A 19769-nucleotide genomic window follows, 5' to 3' on the forward strand; every position below is an offset into this window, starting at 1 on the left:
GCACGCCGAGGTAAATCCACGTAAATCGATACGGCTCATCGCCGCTCCGCTGGACTTTATTCCCGGTTTGCCGAATCGCGGATACTCCCTCTTACGAACGCAAGTAACGCACGTACTCATTGTTCAGTAAGAAAATGCAACTTAGCGCTGGCAGCGGTTTGCGACCGTTGTAAGATTTCCTCCCGAACGACGTCAGCGGTCGCTTTTCCAATCTGTTTACCGAATGATCGTTTTTCCACGTTGGAAGCAGCGTAAACTGAGCGTATTTCAGCGAAATATCTTACAACAGTGGCGAAGCCGTTGGTAGCGCTTGCCTGTTGCTTTTTCTGCTGGACTCGGTCGTTATTACGATTGTAATAAAATGCGTAGTTAATGAAATAGAAACGGGCCGCGCGATAATAGAGAGATGGCCGGACGCGCGAGTCTCGGGTTCCCCGCAACAAAGGGACAACAAATCCAGTGCGGTCGTCCTTGCTACTCTTCGCGTGGTGAGCGCAACAATGCAGAGACACGAGCGGCGATAAAGGTGCTCGGCTTCGTACGTCCGCGGAACACACGTACGCGCATAACGCAGCGTACAAAAGAGTGGACGAAGGGGCTGGGAGAGGGGAGGGAAGGGGGAGGGGAGGATAGGAGGGTCGAGCGCGGTATATTTTATTATCTCCGGTTTATACTTTATGCGGAACGAGATTAATTCACGACGCGCTTACCTTCTATCCGTGTGTCACGCATGGAGCCGCGCGCGCGTCCACCACCTCAAGAAGGAGAGAAAGGAACTCGCTCTTTTTCACCAGCCTTCACCTTAGACGACAACACGACGGGGACGACGGCGATCGTCGCGACCGAGGCGAGAACTCGTTACGCCGCTGCATTAAATCCCGAATGATTTATGCGCGCGCGAAATGATCGCACGGCGTTCTTACGCAGCGCGCACCTGTAAGCACAGAGTGCGCGATATACGGTGAATAACGTTTCAGAATGAAAAGGATCGTCCTTGGAAAGGGAAAGGCGAGGGGAGGCTCGATTCGATTGCGTTTCTGAAAATATCGGCCTTCGGACCTACTAGCGCCGATACGTTTTTCACGCCTTGCCGAGATGCTAATGCGGGACTAATTAAAAGATTCCAGCGAGCGGTACGCCACCGAAATAGTTTAACTCTCTCTTTCTCTCTCTGAGCGATTCTATTAATAAATTCATGTCGCTCCTGCTGTTCCACCGATATAGAAGGATCGACCATAATACTCGGATAATTTGTTTCGGGACTGGCATTTCGTCGGGGTCGTTTAAAGCAGGAAGAATCGAAGGTACGGACAGCACTTGGCAGCGAATACGATTGATCGCATATCCCATCGGTCGTTCTCGCTATAAATATAGATCGGGGATACCAGGTAGATCGCGTCACGGGCCCGCTTTTGGCGATATTCCACGTGGTCACACGTACCGCTCGAAGCTACTAATGGAGCGATTGACCTCTCTTTCAAATTCGTGCCGGCGACTACCCCCGTCATCTTCGTGCCCGTCGTTGCATAAAGTCTGAGCATGTTGTTCGTCAAGAACACTCGATTTTTTTAACCAATTTTAAGTCGATATTTTTAACAGTAAAATTCAGTTAAATTTTAACAGTTAAATTTATTATTGAAATGTGTGTGTGTGAACTTTTTGGCAGTACTTTTTGACGTCGTTTGCAATCGAATGAAAGTAAGACCGAGTCGGCTGACGCGACCCCCGGTGGAATGCATGCGTCACTCGTACAGAAATGACGGTTAACGCGTGCCGCGAGAATACTAGAATACTCGAATGAAGGCTTTAAGCAACGCTGACAGAAGGGGTCATTAGCGGTGTCAAAATCTCGTCTTCCTCGGGCTTTCGCCGGGGATTCGGTTTCACTTGGGTTTTCTACTTCTTACACGTATCACGGGGGCATCAACTCTCACGACCTCTCCTCTCTTCCATCGTCTCACTCTCGCATCGCGTAGTCCGAAGTAGCAACTAAGTTCTCCCTCGGCTCGCTTTTTCCCGCCGCTTTCCAACGCGCGCACGTGCACCTCGCGCGCATTGTGCGCGCAGGATGCACGTAGGTTGCGCGCGCGGCGTACTCGCTTATGTGTACGCTGCCAGACGGATCGTGGGAATTGGGCCTTTGGGAAAGTTTTTCCTAGACGCCCGGCGTTCATACATGCCGACAACAAACAACAGCCGCGACTGCGATCGCCGCGGCGAGTGTAGCGCGGATTCGATTAGCGGCGCGCGCCGCGGTCGACCGCGATATTTGTTTTGATCTCGGCGGTTACTTCATCGTGCGGAGAGCCCAATTTCCTTTCGTTTGATCGGCCGGCGGCGAGACGGATGGATTAACGGCAGACGCCGTGCTGAACGACGGTCAGGGTAATAAAGTATGTTCAAACGCGGGAAATTGCGTACTTGCCGCGGCAACCGCGGAGTATCTGCTTTGAAACGCGGCGATCTCGCTCGATGAAAATTCGCCGCAATATCGAGCCATTGCGCGGCCGCGTGATCGCCGGAGAAATTTTCACCCGAACCTTTCAGCGCATCTGACGAAATTACTATCCCCCCTCCCCTCCTCTAACGCTTCTTCACCTCGCCGCGTTTCACGGAAGCGTTGTGAATATTTATAGTTGTTAAATATCGAGCTCCTTTAAAAGCATAACGTCGCGTAACCGATTTGTTATTTACCGTCATTACAATTGTGCATACCGCGACTTCGTATTTGTCGCATTCGCGGAACGGAGGCATTTACCCTTCCGTGCTTTTTCCTCGCCTTCTTTCAACCATCCAACCAACGGGCCCATGATAAACTCAACATCAAAATTTCACTCACCGAATCCGGTGAATCCAAATGTTCTATTCATCGTTCCTTTCTGGCGATAATAATACACACAAAGGAGATTTGCTTAAGCTGAGTTAGTTCTAAGGGACAGTTGGAACACCTGGTCTTAAGGTCGAGGTAATATGCTCTGAAATCCCTCACCCTTTCTGGATCCTATTGTCAAGGACTTTTTCCGGCCGGTTTTGCTGATTATAATGCTATGGGGGAGCGGCGATTCTTAGCGTCCTTGAAGGGAGGGTGGAGGAACGCCGCTTTCTCGGCAGTTCGCGACAATGACGTGATCGCAAAGCAGCGTGGATGCGTGCTCGTTTATTCGGTGGCGTCGCAACCTCATGGTATTTCGTCACGGTGTATCAACCTCGAGAGACGAGGTATCGAATATCTGGAACGCAAGTTGGAGGGCGACGGAGGAGGGAAATGTGGAAGGTCTCTTCGTGGGTACACGGAGAACGCCGACTGTGCTAAGCCGCCTCAACAATGAAGCAGGTGTTTTACGTAAGTCACGCTTGCGTCCTCCTCCTCATCGCCATCATCTTCGCATCGATGAGAATCGTCCGTCGTTATCTTTCCTTCTCTGTTCTCCGCGAGTCTTGGAAATAGACAGTCGCGGAGTTCTTCTGTTATTCCCCCGGCGGTTCTCTCGCGGGGGCTGTGCCCACAGCTTTATGCATCCTCGTAAAACACGGGCGTTTGAATTAAACCAACCGCGTCTTTCAAGTGCGTCGGAGTGAGCGTTGACGGAGGCGGCCGTGGGAGAGGAAGCGTTTCGTCGGCGTTCTTTCATGCTAACGTCGCGAGGCGATTAATTTAGTCGTTGATGAATGACCAAGACGCACCGGGGAAATGATGAAAATTGGATATTAATTGTTAAGCACTAATAATTAATTGAAATCCACCGGTTTATCGTTTCCCGAGTCTTCTCAACGTCGCTACTCTCTCCTCAACGTGAAATTTAGAATGACCAAAATGCCGATATGTTTTGCGGATTCCACAAAATTGCCGCAAATATTAATAAATTAAAGGCGATAAATTGATATTGCAACATGTTGCCGATAATCATTTCATAACAATGTATTACGAAATGGCGAAATGGTTTACATTTAATTACTGCTATACAATTTCTCGTGGTAATGGCGCATGTATTTTTAGGCCACAGTTTTACCGCTCAATTGACGGCAAACAAACACGGTATCGGTATCGCGAACGTTACGCGTGTTGGCCGTACCTGTTATAATGAAGTGAAACACCAGGTAAAATCATCGTGCATACGAGGCTTTTTGTCTAACGCAGCGATAGTGCATTTACAGGCGCGCCAAATTCGAGCCCGAAATCGATCGAGATTGATACTAAAAAAAAAAATCGGCGCGTCGTGCGCGTTTTAAATTGCGGAAATGCTCCGTTGTTCCTTTATTACTACCGACTGTTACCAGCTTTCCGTTACGCCGTGTTGACTCGACTCGAGAAAAAGCGGAGCTCGTGATACACGGAGCTCAAATGCCGCCGCATCCCTTCGATAGTGTGCAAGAAAATTTTTCCCGTATTCTTGCACGTACACGTGAAATAACGTACGGTACGTAGAGATTGATTAAAGGGATACCGGTGTGAATTGTCGGTGCGATCTCGGCAAATCGGATCGACGAATTGTGAAAATTTTCGTTCTCGTATTGATGGGAACGTAAACGTGGATTACTGTGAAAATAACGTCGTTGCAAGCGAGCGAGAAATCTTATGTAACATACTTATCATTTCCGAAGGATCAACTTGCCATTGCGTAACCGTAGCTAACGGTAACATTGCGCCAGCACAAACTGTAACCGTCCGGGTGACCTACGGCATTTCCAAACGAATTTCCAATACGCTATGTCGAAAAACAGACCAGGCACATATCCCAGTTAAAACGTACACACTCTCTCTTCTCCAGTTTTCTAACGATATTGAAGACATCAGTAATAATCTTGATACATGGAGAAAAATTAGCACACGGAGAAAAATAGTCTTAAATCAATGATAGATATTGTCATATATACAAGTAAGAATGTTACAATATTCTTAAAAGTTTTTAGTCTTGCATTGACTGCAAATAATATTTCCATAAATACAAATTTAATCAAATCAAAAATCTTCTAAGAAGATTGTAATATTCTTGCTTATGAGAATTTATAATTTATAATTATAATTTATATTTATACTTGAATTGTATTTGAATTGTTATTCTTGAATTGTAAGAACATAATATTCTTAGTGGAACATCGACACATACAAAACTTCTTCGTGTGTGAAAGCAAACTTCATTTTCATATAAAATTATACATTCTTTTATATATATAAATATAAGTCTTGAATTGATACTAATCTTTTTCCGTGTATACGCTTCATATGACACGTAAAAAACCGTACTTTCTCAATCTCCTTAATAATTCCTACATCTGAATAGCGGTAATAATTCAAGTGAACAAACCGCTTAACAGAAAATTGAATCGCACGCATTGAGAGAATTCTTATTAAAATATTTGCCATTCCGTTCAACGTCGCACGACCAATGCAGTATCCACGGCAGACCGGAAAGAGGACGGGAGGGTCGTCGGTTGCTGGGAAAATCGATACCCTCGCGAGCAGAGCCCGAGGGGGGACCGGGATTCGCCGAAAACATGCTGTCGGCCACGATACGCGACGCAACGAGAATTCGTCAGTAGTCGTCACGAATATCGTCGTTCCCGTTAGCGTTCTTAACGGGTCGTCGTATTATCGAACGCGCACGTCAGCTGCCGACGAAAGCGTGGACGAGCGATTAATCCGTTAATCGACCGAGCACATCGACTTGGGAAGTATCGCGTCTTCCGATACGCGAAGCGCATACAATTCCGAGCGACAGCTGTTTACGCGCGAGCGAGTCTCTTTCTCTCTGCCGGGAGAGCGTTTTCTTACTCAACACTCGAGCGGAAATGTGCCTCGTAAGTAACGAGCGTGCGCAGCGGATTACGCATGGGAACTTTTGATCGCGGATCGACCGGGTAGCGTACGAATAATTGCCGCGTCGTTTACCGTCGCTCCTACCGTCCCGCGAAGAAACAAGCCGTAATCGCGACAAGTCCGCCGGTAAACACTTCCGTGTTTCGAAGCACGCTCTTCTCCTCGCCGTCTCGCGCGGGCCCAGTTAACGTTAATGACGCGTACTCCGCGTTATTTATTTGTTAGCTCCGTAATGCCGTGTTATTACATTATCGGCTTTTCCGAAAAGAGGGCATCCCAATCGGCAAGAGACACTCGACAGGCCGACTCGAGCGAACTAATTTTGGCACGCGAAGTGTGCCGAAACTCACGACGCGGCTGAAGCCGAGTAGCAAGTGGTTAAATCTATCAATATTTCAACGCGATCTTTCCACCACATGTCCCGCCTCATTTCCTTCCTATAAGCTACGACGGATTATGATTAAATCCGAGTGTAAACCTCACTTTGCAAAATCATTTTACGAGGTACCGTTACGTACACTTACGCATGTGCGTGCGACCGGCGCCGAAAGGCGTAAAATCGCATAAATAAGCGGCCACGCGTGTGTCGACGCTAAGTGCTTGCCTATCTAACAGGCCGCCGGTACATTTTAGCGAATTACAGCTACTTTGTTGCGCACCGGTGCGACTTTGCGCGACGCATCCGAGCGAGCGAACAAGCAAACGAACGAATTCTTACGCAACGCAACGGGAGTATATGCACACACGCACGCGTGTGATGCGAAAAGTCAGCGATCCTGCACGCGTTAACGCGTCTCTTTCTCTCTCTCGTCACGCGTGTCATCGTCAGTGTACATGCGTGTGCGTGACCGTTATGCAATTGCGCCAACCGAAAGCATGAAAATAAAACGCGACCGCTCCTCTCCCTCTGAGGTGAAGGACGCGCTGGAATTCCACGAGACGAGACGCTACGCAATATGGCACGATGAGTTGCGTCGGGACCGTCTTTTATCTTCGGTCCGCTAAGCTCGATCCCGGCTAGAGATCTTGCAATTTTCTCGCACGTAACAGTGAATTCCGCTGAAAGAAGCATCTCCGTGTCAATGAGCCGCGAACGATGCGCAGCCAGTATATACGGAACATCGCTCTTTACGTAATTTGCTTTCCCGCCGTGCGAGAATTTCTCACGAAACTGGGCTTTGATTACGACAAGACAGAGTATTTTTGAAATTCAAAAGATCGCGAGGGAGAAAGCGTCAGACATCGATTTCCTCTTTCCTCGGATTGTGACGTTCGCGCGCAACGACGCGACGTAGCCGTAATTCACACCGAGCAGAAGAGCGCGGAACGAAAACGGCATCGTCACGATACCGACCGACCTCCGCGAATTCTTCTCGCGCGGAACGCGGAGGCGCAGAAGAAGCGAGCGAGCGAGCGAGCGCGCTCGCCGCTTGCGTTGCATCGCCACTAGCGGCGCGGAACAGGTGCATCTATGTCGGTGACTCGTGCCAACGGTATCTCGCGTGTGCGTTTTTGCGTCTTAAAGATCCTAAGGATGAGGTCAACAACATCCTCGCGTCAGTGACAAACCACGGACGGCGCGGACGTGCGTGTCTCGCGCGCCCCGCAAAATGACCGACAATAACGGGCAAACTCGCGAGCCGGGTTGTTTGCGCAAATAAACCGAGCGAAAAGCGTAAGTGATACCAATCAACGTGGATAATATTAGTAGAATGTAGCGGAGGGCTGTGTACCGAAGGAAAGAAGTGCTACGTTCAATATTTGTCAGCTAAAGAGTATCGGACTGATTATTTCGCATGGATTAATCCTTAAAAGCATGAATTTTTTTTATTACTGAATTATTTTTTTTCAGGTTCATAGGTAGTCCCAGGAAATAAGAAAAATATTTAAAAAAATCTGAAGCATATGTTGAGCATTGCCTTTGTGTCTTTTGGATTGTATATTTCGTTCTAAGCAAGAATTTGGTCTTCCACGTTTAGATATGCCTTTGATCTCGACAAAGAGGAAAAATAAATATGTTGCAAATTTGCAACACTATGCATTTAAGGGTTAAGTCAATGTCACTGGAATATAGTTCTTTTTCTTCTTTCAGTGAGATATATTCAAACAGACGCGTGGAAATAATAAGATTAAAGGCTCGAGTATTTTTTAGTTATCCATGTAAGATTGCATTATATTTTCAATTAGAATATGTTTTTTATAAAATTTTCTTACATTTTGGATTTATAGATCCATTCTTAGTAAAATTTTTATTTCTGTAAAACTTACGGAATTTTTTTCGCAAATTATTCTTGCCGGCAGCATTACTAAGTAGTACTAGTATGTTATTGTATTGTTTGCATTTGTTCTTCTGATGTCTTTATTATAACGCTTACTTTTGTTTCCATAAATTGAATGTTTTAAAATCATTTATCGGTTGTAAAACTTATATGGGTTCTAATTTTCAATAACTAAATTAATAATTCAGTGACTGAATTAAAATTAAATAATGTCTTTTTCGTATTAGATCGATGTAAAGGGCATACAAAATACTAAAATATAAAAAAAAACGAATGTAAATATATTTTTAATTTTTTTACCCATCAAGTCTAATAATTTATACAAATCTGTATTTACTTAATCCGTATAAAATAATCATTTCAATGTTACTTAGCAAATATTTATCTAAATGTAACACTTTTCTTTTTCAATATAGAAATGGATAGAAATAGAGAAATTTCAGAAGTATCGATGCGACTTCAATTTCCTTTCGAAAAAGCGCTAAGATACTTGTTCGAATATAATTTCTGGTGTCTTAATTGAAGCGCCGGTCGCATTGCGAAACGATGAGAAAGGGAACGGAAGCAGCTTGTAAAGCTGCGGATCCAATTTTGCGGATCAAAAATTTGCTGGGTTTTTCGCATCCTCTCTGAATCCATTAAATTAAGGAGAACGCAACATCGAAAAGGAAGAAAGTGGAATTGTACAGAGAGGCAAGAGGGAGCGGGAGCACGCCTTTGCCAGTTTCTAGCCGTGAGGTCCGCGTGCGTTCGCGAACTGCTATCGTCGATAATTGTTACGCGCGAGGACTACGCTTACACGATAGGTGCATCATGTTCCGCATCGCTCGTCCCAGCTGTCCTCATTTGCTCGCTTACTGGCTCATTTTCAACGTTTCCCGTGCGCTTCCGCGAAGCATCAAGAGGATTTATCGGCCTGCGGATGATATTAATTGCGAACGGACTGGAATTTTTGCGACGACTCCACGGTCATCTTTTCCCTACGATTTGCCCGCTTTGCTTTGTGATACACGGTAATTAGCGGGCACCGATAATAAGCACGTTATTCAGATTCGGTAGGCGTTTATCACGACTTGCACGAAAAAGTCCGCTCTGTTTATTAGTCCGCGCGCTACGCCGTACTTAGTAAGAAGCGCGCGATTACATTGCAAGAAGAGAGCGAAAGAAGAACGAAGACGAGTAGAGTAGAAAGTGTAGCTTCCAGAAACAGCAGATCGAAAGTCTCTCCTCTTTTTAACATGGGTATGCTTATTAATGTAATAGTACGCTTTCCGAATTGATTAGCATTTTTTTCTCCGTCCCGATGTGTTAAGTAACTAGTTTTTATCGACACTAACGCGGAACGATGCAATTAATCGGTGGCTTGAAAATCAAACAAGTTGCTTATATATATAATAAATATATAAAATAAAGTAAGAGTACAGTACATGTTTCTGCGCGCTGTGCTCTTATTCCCAAGAGTAAAATTGAACGTGACGGAGCAATGCTCGGGCGATAAAATAATAAGATAGCGTGTAAATAGGTTTTACATCCGTTATATATTCTGCAAAACACTCCGGTCTTAAGAGTTCTACCATTGTCCGCCCGTTATTTTCCGACACCTTGAATCACTCTCACAGACACATTTTGAATGGGCGAAAAGGGCTTACTCGAGCCCGACACCTCGAAGCTTCGAACGAGCGAAAATACGCCTCGAGTTGCCGCAAAGACGACGGGAGGCGCGAGACGTATTCGACGAGCTAAAGCAGGTCGGTCGAAAATAAGCACAAAGCCCACTGTCTGTTGCCAAAAGATTTAATCTACCGTGGATCGCATTGTGCGGCCCTGCCTAACTTCTAAAGATTCAAGAGTACCGTGAAAGCTGGACAGCTTTCTGTGCTCCAAGCAACATAGTATTTAACAGCCTATCATTACGACCGAGATCAAATGGAGAACGCGTAAAAAAAATACCGAATGTGAAAAACAAAAGCGTCAGAAAGACGATACCTCCCTAAAATAATGATTCAGTTCTCTGGGAAAGTCCAAAGAAGATCCCCCCCCCCCCACATTTCCTCTCGCACTTCATAGATTTTTTTCTTACAAACCGATTTTATCGGCATCTGTGAATAAAAAGATCTCCCAAGAAAATCTACAATTTCCCATGACATTTACTTTGCAAACGTAGCCGTTGACGATTATCGCGTGCCTATCCGAATGCAATATTTCCAAAGACACTACACCTCGTTAAGATAATAAGATATTGCACCCATGGAGAATCAAGCGGAGATGGCTCGGACGATTCGTCAGTAATACCGCAGATGCCGTTAAAAAAAATGATCCCCCTTCAGCCGAGCGATCTAACGAATAAATCGTGCGAAAGGATTCGCTTTATCTCGGGATTTTAACTGTGCGACGCGGTAGAAACGCGATCCGTAGATTGCGCGGTGGCGAAGCATTACGCGTTTAAATCGAGCGAGCAGTTGGCGAGTGCCCAATCGTTGATCCGATCGCCTAATGAGACTTTAATCGTCGGTAGATTAAATTTAAATTACGACCGAGCCATCCGAGTATTCCGCGGCATTCTCTGTACCTCGGCGCGTCATCCGCGCGGACGGTATTTATTTTTCTGAGACGCGAGGTCGGCTCCCGCGTAATGCATTCGATGCGCGCCGGAATGTGGTTCAATCTACCGGTCACGCGGTTTGATTTATGCATGGAGACTTAGTAGCACGCGAGATGCAAAACACGGAGTTTCTCGGGCCGAGTGTGTATCGCGCGATCATGGACGATCGGCTCGTGCATTCCTCCGGAAAAGCAATTTCTGTCGGAAATGCCGGCCTCTCATCCGAGCAAAATGTCGAGCGACGCTTGCGAATTGATTGGACGAGCACGACACACCGGTGATATCTCGCGTATTTCCGTCGCCGGGATACCGCATCACCGGTGGCCGTCGTATTACGACTCGCTGCTATTCTTCGCAGCGGCGATTCTCAGATTTTACGAGTACTAATTGCGGGAGCCGAACAGGATTGCGCGCAGATCCACGCATTGTATGCACACGCCGGTGATTGTATACATTTTCCTGGATATATGTATATGCGGTTTAGAAAGTAAGCTTTCATTAAGAGCCTTTGACGAAGTCGCGCGAAGTTCCACGGCCCGGCGAATTACGGTTCGATAACCGCTATTGTAAACTTTGAGGCACGGTTCTTGCGGCACGGCATAAATAGAGCAGAAGGTGACGCATCATTGTGCTCCTCTGTGAACTTTTACCCCGAGAGTACGAGGATTTTAAGATTTTCTTTTATTAAGAATATGATCACGAGGAAAAGGTAATTGTTGGATTGATGAAAATGTCCGCGCCGTTTTTTAATCAGTCCTTCGCTCGGAAGTCTCAGAATTTCTGCAAACGCGCACGGGAAAAGAAGAATTAGTCTTAAATCAAGAATAGATATTCTCATATATATAAGCAAGAATATTATAATCTTCATAGAAGGTTTTTTAGCCTTGAGTTGAGTTCAAGCAATACTTGCATCGGTATAAATTCAATGAAATCAAGACTAAAATAAGCAGATTCTTAACATTAAATAAATAAATATTATATGTAAATTTTGATTAAAAAAACGGAACGAACTTTTGCATCAATCCAATATATTTTACCGATTGAGGAACATTCTGTTCTTTCATTTCGTTCCGTTTCTTTTTCCTTTCGTTGGCGTTAAACAACCAACCGTAGCTTAATCGTCTCTGCTCTTCTGTAAAGGTAGGATCAGAAAGAGATGGCGACTGAATCGATTTTGACGGCTGACCATGACTGACGCTAGTCGCATGAACTCGGCCGTTCCGAGCTCAAGTCGGGAAAATACAGTAAGCTGGAAGGTGTGGATGTCGCTTTAGGGAAACGGTCGTGGCCAATAAAACGGGCGAGACGTGTTCACAGCTGTCGTTCGGTTCTCTCGTTACACCCTCGAAGTCCTCAGATTCCTACGCGCGTAATAGTGGACGACAGGCCGATGACTATAATTATCGTATCTGCGCGTAACAGGTGTCGCACCTAGCCGGTACGCTTTTATCAACACCGAACGTGACCGGGATGCAGATACGAGAACGAACTAATAACCGCTGCTCGCGCGTTATACGCGTTCGAGTGCGAAATAAGGAACGGCGCCGGGGATAATCGCTCTCGGTCGAAATGTGCCTGTGCGCGCGAGCACGTCGATCGAAACATAGTAGATTGCGAACATAGCAGATTTTGCTCATATATAATTATAGAGAATGTTAACAATCTTAAATATTTTTTTTACAGCTTAATGACAAGTTGTATAACACGTATTTTTTCCTATAAATCAAATACTGTCCGTTATTTTAATAAGTATCAACTAATTTACTATGAGAATTTATGAACAAAAGTAAACAATTCAATTTTTTGGCATACGTCTGTTATTTCTTAGGCTTCGTCCCATTGTGCGTCGATATAATTCCGCACTGATGACCACGCCTATCTCGTGCGTCGTTACTCCCGAATAAATTATTCTCGAGACTTTCGTTATCCTAAAAATGCGATTTCTGTATCTATCCGAGAAAGAGTATAGAAACACGTTTCAACGAGCGTCAGATCTTCTCAGGACGCTTTCGGATCTTTTTGTTATTCACATATTAGCATCACGCAGACACATTGTAAAAAAAAAGAAAAAGGAAGAATGCGATGTGAATATTTTATCAGGCGATCCGAAAAGTTCAAAGGTTATGTCGTGCTCTTCGCTACCAGGCATCCGGCTGTCCCAGCTCGAATTTTCTAGACAAATAAAGATCCCACGCAGAGCTTCGCGTGACAATTGAGAAGCCGTATCTTGGAAGCGGAATGTCACGTTCGTTGTACGAATGTAACTTCTGAATGTGCGCTGACGGTTCTCTACGTATGTAACGCGCGCATTAAACCCGATATGCAGTCTGATGTGAACAAAGGATTTACGGTCGTGCTCTACAACTGTACACATTAATCTTCCTGTCGTGCGAAAGCTTTGATGAAGAAAGACAAAAAAGAGTACGCACTAACGTATGACACGTGAACGAGTTCGAAGAAAAAATGGAATTGATAAATTCAATATTTCCTTACCGCGTCGATGCGACGTACACCACTACGAATAACGAAACTTTCTGTACGAAGTTTCGGCATGATCGCAATGTAAATATCAAAGGTGCCGCGAGTCTTACTTACGCTATCTCTAAGAAGCAATCTTTGTCACCAATCTCTTATTATATGTACTCAAGACTGAATTCTCATGGTACAAAAAGGTCAGAAAGAGATAGAAAATGTGAGGAAAGAAAGAAGGACCGCGTGCGAACGTTTCTTTTCAGCTCATTGAGAATTTCCTCGCAGGAGAGTGAATAGTCACCTGTGTGAGAAGAGGGTCATTTTCACAAAAAACAAGGGGAAAGCTCGTCGTGAGGCAACGTCGCGAAGGTATCGCGAACGGGTCTCGCCAACGATTCCCAAGCTTATCTCGGCTTATTGTTCAGAGCGCGGGCGCGCCTCAAAAATAACTTTCGTGCGACATCGTGCGAAATATCCTAATTGCGATATCTGCCCGAGCGCAGAAACCGAGTCAACCTTCAGAAACGTTAGCGTATCGCGACGGACGACGAATAATAATCGCGCGTTACTTCAACGAACACGCGGACGTCGTGGGGAGTTGACCTCTGCTTGATGTGATTTCGCTCTTTCATCTCTACCGAGATCTATAATTTATCATTGTGATGATTAGGCATGCATGAAGACCCGCGTGATAGAAACTTGCGGTGTAATCACACGTTGAAGCAAGAAAGAGCGAAATTCTGTAAATCACGCGTTTCAGCGAGCATAATTTTCAGTTGTCTCTCTTCCTTGCGCAGTGTAAGAACGTAGCAATAATTCACAGCTGACAATTAGTCATATATCACACGTTATATAATGAATGTCTTCTCGCGACCGGAAACCGAAGACAAACGGAATAACCTTAACATTTAGTTTATTACCTGAATCGTGAAATCAATGTGAAAGGTTTATTACCTTTTACATTGAGTCTTAATCTCGTTACTTACCAGTTCATTCTCTCTTGATACGTATATCGGTTTACTGAAGCTGCCGAAAAGCCTTTTGTAGGAGAAGCGACTAAACTTAAGGTCAATCGAGTAGATCGCCAATTATCTTATAAGATCTTAACGATAACGGACTCGCTTATTACAGTAGAAAAAAAGATAAGAATACGAAATACCGGATTTACCCTTAAGATCCGATTGCATTAACATTATTTTGCCCTCAAGTAAGACTTAAATATATGTCTGTTTTTATTTATTTAGAAACAAGGATATCAATAGACACATGCTTAAGTCTCGCTTAAAAATAAAATAATAATGTTGTAATCAGATCTAAGTAACACGATATTGTCATCATATTTTTCAGGTTAAGAAACCTGGAAATAAGTATAACTGATAAAATTATAGATCTACGGGTATATAATTTGATGCGCATTTTAATACACGGCGAATTATTTAAATCATAGACAGTTCGAAACTTTTATAGATTCTTGAAGAGAAATTTAAACACTTTATATCTTGAAATTTTCCACTCGATTTCATATTCTCACTCTCTCCTCTGTTTCAGTAGCATGTTGTGCGCAACGTCAGAAAGATTCCTGACGAAAGAGCTTCGCAGATCACGAAATTTTGCCATAATCGCAAGATACGGTCTCTCTTTTTTTCCCATTTCCTCGTTATTACTCAAGAATTAAAACAATACTCGCGCGGATGCGCCAGATGGAAATTTACTCGACGGTACACCGACGCAGAGAAAGTCAGTCGCGGTGCGTGCTAACTTTTTCATCATCTTTCGCGGCATGTCGCTGTCGTCAAGATAGCTCGAATCGGCAGCTACAAGAAAGTAGCGGACCAGCGAGTAGCATTCGCATCTCCGCTTGCAGCATGGCTTGTGTACTATGTACGTACTTCAGCGATGAACCGGTTTTCTAAACTGGGAGAAATGGTGAATGCAAATGCGAGAGCGGTTAATTAAGGCGACGTGTAATTTAATATGTCGGTCCACGTCGATCGATTAATCCGTGCTCCGATGATCTATATTTAGATATCCGATAATCTTCCGCCGACTTGTGCTGCTTTTATTGATTTTTAATGCCCAACAACGAGGCTTGTTAATTTATCAAGCAAATGAACACTCTTTAATTAAGAATTTGTAAAGTCTGAGATCCATATTAGTAATACCCGGCAAATATATAGCGCAGGTCGACAAAAAAATGTTGTCAAGTAACTCTAATCAGAATAAGTGCTTCTTACAGATTTTCAGTCACAGAAAGCATTGCCGCTGGCTAAATTGTTTTATCATATATTTTTTCCTATAAATCACTGATTTTTCATCTTAAAACTCGAAATAACTTAAAAACCTAAAGTGATGAAACAATTTGGCCAGTAGCATTATTTTCCGTGACCAAAAATCTGACAAAAAATTTATTTGACAAAAAATTTTTTGTCTACCTGCCTAGTTATTTTCATGTCAAAGTAATGATCAATACATTTGTGACATAATTACGCTATGGATTTCGCCGTGAATGAACTAATTGCTAAACGCATTAAGTCTATTGGCGTTTTCGCCGTCCGGGAACAGACAAGTCACTTCATTAACTGTCATCCGGACTGATGCGGTACTCTCTCGATAAAGTCTCTACCCGCGAATATTTCGCGGACGTCTCTTTACGGTCATTCTCGTGCATCGACCTCCCGCGGTCTACTTAAACAATGTTAGGTAAAGATATTAAGCTCTTAGGGATAACTGATGCTGAAGAAAGTACAATGGTCGTGAAAGCGCGACAACCGACTACTTCCTCCGTGACTATCAAAGCGGACAAATGACAAGCAAATCATCGATTTCTACCGACGGTTGTCCTCATCGTCTGTTAACTAACGTTCACGCGTTACGTTCGTCAGAATTTCCGGTATCGGAACGTTATAAAGAACGGGAAGCGACGCGTTTCCTCCACCTGCGTTCCGCATGTGGAGCAAATCACGTCAATTACATCGCTCGTTAAAAACGAGCGATTCGTTTTTCCACGAAGCAGATTCTCTGGATGATGCGAAGCAATTATTATTTCTTCATCGCCGAATAGAAGTGGGGGCAAAGTCCGATATAATGTGAAAGGGAAACAATAATTATTCGCAATGTGTTTCGAAAAATGTATTACAAAGCTTTAGAGAACTTGTAAACGCATCATTTTTCAATATAGTCCCCTTGCTTTGCAATGCACGTGGCTCAACGTTCTACAAGTTTATTCATATTTAGAAAATTGTTTTCAGTCGGTACTGCAAGCCACTTGTACATCGCTTCTTTCATATGTTAGCAACACGATGATCTCGCAATCTTTGTTATGTTTGAGGAATCTAAACAGATAATAGAGGATATAGGTATAAAGGAGCGAAGTCGAAACTATACGAAGAATGCTCTAATACCTGAAAATTATGGTTTGAAGGATTATAGAGGATTATTGAGAAAAATGATATGCTTGTAAGTTTCCTACAGTTTGGGATATATTTTTAGAAACACATTGCAGATAATTATTGTCGTATATAAAAAATTGTATCATATGTAACACAATCGATATTACTATTGTGTGTAATCAACATCAGTTGGTTGTCAAGATATTTAATGTCTCAAAGGGTAATATATTGGAGAGTGAAGGGACTATCCGCGAAATCTCGACCATTTTCGAGAGACTCCGTCTGTAAGTGTGCACTTCGATGTGAAAGTGTCTTTGATACATATCTCCCGAGTGTGTTGCGAAGCTCTAAATTCTAACGTCAAGTCGCGAGGAAGCACTATTTGCATCGAGACGCGGATGGCACGGCCGGCTTTCTAAATTTGTATCGAACGCTAAAGCGTCACTTTCACCGAGTGATCGATAAACTACGTGCCGCAACAGACACCGCGAGAAAGAGTACCTTGCGGTCAAAAATCAAAACTCGACGAATTCCGAAGGGGGCAGTCGAGAGGAAGACTGCAAGAAAACTAGCGGAATTATCGATACCCGTGTCACAACCCGAGATCTTGCAACAGCGCGAATTTTTTCGGAATGAGTCTCACGCCTTGCGATCTCGATCGTTAACCGTAAACCTGGACGATTTGTGAGCGTGAAGCGATGGCGATACTTCAAGCTACTTCTTATCGCTATTATGAGAAAAAGATAATATTTTAGTGACAGAATCCTCTCTCATATTGAAAAAATTACATCGTTAAATCGAATAGAGACGTATCTAAGCGTGATTAATTACTAAAAAAGAACATTTTCTCTCTCTCTCTCATCGGAATAAATATTCACGCATATGATTCGCACGTCAATTACGATGCAATAATCGAATTAAATTGACGCACGTTTTAATAAATTCATCAAGAGTCCCAAAAAGAGAGGTCTTATCTCGTTAAAAACAGATTTCATAAATCAGACGGGTCTTGTTAGATGTCTTCGCGAGATTTTTTCCGAGATAGCACGCTATCTGCGTGTAATAAACCAGAGAATCTACGTTATTATTCCACGAAAGACACGTGACACGTGTACGTGACGTACACGCGAATGCGTGCGAGAGGCTGTTCGTGATAAAGCGTAGAGGAATGGATGATTCCGCCGCTTATTTCGCGAACACGCAACAGTTATAAATCGGCTCCGATTTAATGGAGCCTATTATGTAACTCACCGAAATAACACGCGAAACACAGGAGCACACTCGTTAATACTAATGGAAATACGTTCGCACATCATGCGGTAACAGCACTGCGCGAGAAAGACATCATCCATCCAAACTGAATCGTTAATTATCCAGTCACGCAGTGCTATTCGCATTGATCTTTAATGCTGCGGTCGGACTGGTGACCCGATCGACGATCGAGTCGACAAAGGCATTTGCATACGTAGCTGGATTAACGCGCACAACCAGATGTGTCTGCGAACCGTTTTGCGTCAACGTTACTTAGCACATTGCGCTTGTTCGGGCAAATGTTTTCTGTTTGTTTTTGTCGGTAATAATTCAGAAAAAGAATCACCTAGTCACTCTTGCTTAACTCAGACCACTGATGCAATCCGATCCGAATTGTTAGATGCGACTCCGTCATATCGAAAATTCAGACCCCGTCTCGTTTCCTCAACTTTAATTCGCGCGTTATTTGCGTAGGAAGCAGCGAGAACGGGAATAATTGCGCGCAAAATGTACTCGTCAGATCGTGTCGAACATCGAATGCGTAACTCATCGAATTAACCTCGCTGTTTTGTTGATAGACGCCATATTTTACTCTTTAAATATTCAGATAGTTATAACCCAAGGGCTTTACCCAATAAAGGCGTCTCGTTCATCACACCGGTGTCAACCGTCGCAAGGTCCGTGCGCCTTCGCGAAAATAACGGTGAGCGCTATTGGCTGAAAGCATCGTACGTTTGCTCATACAAACAATACACGAGCTTGAAGGACCTTTTAAAGATGTCTAACGAACGGCCCAGACGTCTTTCACGCTTTTGTCGGCCGATTCCTTGGCGACGAATGCCTAGCGAGACCGTCCTCGTTACAATAGCCGCGCGTGCGTTACATTGTTGTGGCTGAGATCGCTTCTCACAGAGGCGCGTTGTACATCGTATATTACGGGATTCACGAGAAGCATCGAATCAAAAGTGGATTTGGGTCAGACGGAAATGCGGAGAGTAGCGCACGCGCGCGTTAAGTCGAATTGCGTAGCCACGATCTCTTTCCGGAGCGTGCATACTCTCGTTCGCGCGTTCGTTTGTCCGGTTCGCTTCCTAGGCTCGCCGCCTCGTTCGCGGCCTTTCTAATTCTCGCGCGTGTGATCGCGCGCGATTCGCCGAAGCCGAGCTACCTTTCGTGTCACTTACCTGCAAGAGAGATATTTTCCCCGCGAGCCGAGTAATATCCACTGGCGGACACCAATCCGAGAGGAAGATGCGAGGAGGCAGCGGAGCTATGGCGGCTCACCGGGCCGTGCGCTTGTCAAACCAACTTATCGATCGCACTGAATCGTCGTACGCACGGGCGCACCGGATCTCGCCACTCGAAGAAGATCACTACTACTGTTACTCTGATCGCCGGGCGTTGTTGCTTCGGAATCCGAGGCGCGAGGATCAGAACGCTCCGTGACGGAGAGAGAGAGAGAGAGAGAGAGGGACGCGGTAAGACGGACGACGCGAAAGAACCGAACGAGCCGGTTTACCGTGAGGGACTGACTGGGCGGGTTGTTTGATCCACGGCAGCAGGATCGGTCGTTTACGCCGCGGCTCGGCGAAACTCGCGTCCTCTCGGCTGGTTTCACGGCGGTGAGCGCTCGGCCGGCGTCGGCCGTCTTCGGCCCGGCTCGGCCTCGCGAGCAACCTCACCGAACTTTTGTACGGGTCGAGGCCGAACGAAAGGTTTCCCGTGGCTTCCCGTTGTTACGGCCGTTACCACAGCCACCTCTCGATCTATCTCGTTAGTTCCGCAACAATTCGTCACTTTCTGTTCTTCGCTAAATGAAGCTGTAAACGCGCGGCGTCATTATCCCCGCGATGAAAAGGAGGGGAAGCGTGCCGCTTAACCTCGCGAGCGCCTTCTTCCCGCGCGAGGATTTCAAGCCTTTGTTGAAGGCCGGCTCGCACGGTAGCCCGCGCGAAAAT

At 44.8% G+C, this 19769-nt stretch overlaps 1 protein-coding gene and 1 long non-coding RNA gene across 2 annotated transcripts in view; one reads left to right on the plus strand and one right to left on the minus strand.

Moving 5' to 3' along the window:
* LOC106751841 overlaps positions 1–19342 on the minus strand; it is a 59732-nt gene extending 40390 nt beyond the window's left edge. The window contains exon 1 of the mRNA XM_014633032.1: positions 18996–19342. The gene's annotated coding sequence lies outside the window, so the exon portion shown is untranslated. The remainder of the gene's footprint in view (positions 1–18995) is intronic.
* On the plus strand, positions 7293–8762 carry LOC106751853. The gene is made up of 3 exons (XR_001375100.1): positions 7293–7493; positions 7671–7978; positions 8514–8762. It is a non-coding gene; the product is annotated as an uncharacterized LOC106751853 (long non-coding RNA).
* Positions 19343–19769: the final 427 nt, after the last annotated feature.

Source organism: Dinoponera quadriceps, unplaced genomic scaffold (genome assembly GCF_001313825.1).
Source record: "Dinoponera quadriceps isolate SergipeBrazil2010 unplaced genomic scaffold, ASM131382v1 scaffold316, whole genome shotgun sequence".
Lineage (NCBI taxonomy): Eukaryota > Metazoa > Arthropoda > Insecta > Hymenoptera > Formicidae > Dinoponera > Dinoponera quadriceps.